The sequence below is a fragment of the Homarus americanus genome, unplaced genomic scaffold, assembly GCF_018991925.1.
Source record: "Homarus americanus isolate GMGI-L3 unplaced genomic scaffold, GMGI_Hamer_2.0 scaffold54315, whole genome shotgun sequence".
Classification (NCBI taxonomy): Eukaryota; Metazoa; Arthropoda; class Malacostraca; order Decapoda; family Nephropidae; genus Homarus; species Homarus americanus.
In genome coordinates this window covers 104,187-106,467 of record NW_024737508.1, presented here as the reverse complement: position 1 = coordinate 106,467, position 2,281 = coordinate 104,187, and positions in this window count along the sequence as shown.

Below are 2,281 nucleotides of genomic sequence, written 5' to 3'. Positions count from 1 at the left end.
TAGCTGACTGTATTGACCATTGGGCTAAATCCTTCTTCGTCAGGTTTTGGGAAATTTTAAGAAATACATTGTTTAGAAGACCTTGTATACCTGGATTAAAAAGTGGTTTGATAGAGCCACGAAAGAGATAAAAAAAAAAGTTAAAAATGTGGAATTATTATTTTTTTTCTGTCATTTATCGAAAAATTGTGTGGTAGATATTGGTTGAGTGTGTTTTATATATCTTGGTAAATAATTTGGTTTGATCACTTTGTTTTAAGGCACAGAGTCTCATTATTACCCATTTCAGTTCATTAACCATTTCACTCATTATTTATATCAGTTATTACCTATTTTAGTCATAACCTATTTCAGTCATCACTCATTTCAATCATTACCCCAATACTAACAGCTTCTTACTAGTCCAGGTCTTACTATTACTTGGTCCAGTAATTTTTTTTTTTTCGGAATGACCTCCCAACGTAGCCTCAAAGAGATATTATTAACTACACCCAAGAGGTTCAGTAAGTTTATGTAGAAATACCTGATACACATTTAGATAGAAGAGGGTATTGTAGTATTAGCTGTGGTTATTATAGTGTGGGGTCGTAGCTCTGTGTGTTACGGGTTTCGAAGGTGTGAGCGGGTGTCTTGGGAGGGGTGTTGAGGGCACGTGTCGTTGGCAAGGGGTTGGGGGAAGATTGATGATTGTGAGTCTGTTTTAGAGGTTAAGGAGGAGTTGTTTTGATAGTTAGATGGGTAAATAGATATATTCATACAGAAAGACAGACATGTATAAACAGATAGACAGGAAAGACAGATATATAAACAGACTCATATGTATGGACAGACAGACAAATAGATACACAATGAATAGGTGAAAAGACAAATATAATTACGATAGATTTATTATGAGTCGTTCATATATTTATTATGTTTTATTTCTCGTGTTATTGTTTCACTCGTATAGTGCAGCAGCGTGTGGCCGTGATGGACGAGGGGGCCATGACAATACACACTGGATGTCATTTGCTCAGCACTCATGGTAAATTGTGGAATAATATGATGACTATCAAACCAGAACGTCACAAAGTAATAGTTTATTTCTGTTGACCAAGTTATCTTTTCTGCCTCACTCTCTCTCTCTCACCAGTTCACTAAATATTATACACTGAAATATTATTGTGTTGGACAAGTTAAAAGCTGACATGAAACGTATTTTATTTTGTCGAGTTTTAAATGTATGGTATTTGTGTACAAGTGAACTAAAGTTTAATGCTGCCGTCAGTTGTGACAATAGAATGCTTATTAGTTTATTAGATTATTAAACTCTTATTCAACCAAGTTGTCTGGGAGTGGAACTGTTTCAATATGTTAACAAGACAAACTTCAGTTAATCCATTCTCCAAGGAAGAAAATAAAGGTATAGAATATAGAAAATTATGGAAATACATATTTTTTCCGTCAAACTTCAACAAAAGAAATTGAGTTAGAAAATGGAACTAAGCCTCAATAAATCTTTTTGGGCAGTTGGTGGAGATAATCTTTAAGAGGATTGTATTCAACACAAAACCAGAAATGTGATAAAGTAGAGACACTACAGCTGACGGAGTGTTAACACGCTCTCCTCCCACACTAGAAGACCAAGAGGGGGTTCCCGGCCAGGATGGAACTATGAGCAACACCACGAACACCATCTGTCATTTTCTATCCAAAAGTAATTGTGGATATGGATGTAAATTATATAATGGACCGTGGTTAAGAAGGGATGGAGGAGGGAGGATATGCTAGTGCTGTTGGAGAGTCGTCCGATCTTCCTAGGCTCCCCATGGACACCAGATTACATACACAGCTCACCAAGTAGACGGGTTAATGTAGTTGCTGTAGTGTCGGCGGCAGTATACATACACTAACAGACACCACAGGTAAAGCTAGGGTCCACAGTCCACCATTGCGCTCAACAAATCATAACCTACAAGAGAAAACAAACTGTAAATATGAATTATTTTTACGTTGTATTATAATCGTCAACATATATAAGAAGACTGTGATTGTGGATGACAGCTGAAAAGGGCGCGAAACAAATTATTTTGATTTAATAGCAACAAAATGTGAGTTCTATTGGAAAATCGCCGCAGGTGGCACACAGCTGAAATACATAAACAAAGCGTGACGTCACTGGGGAGGTGAGTTACCAAGTTTCTAATAAATGAGACGTTGATGCATTGTTATTGGTCACTCTAGCCGTTGTTGAGAGTAGCAGTAGAGTTAATGGAAGGAAAATTATATATAATAAATTCCT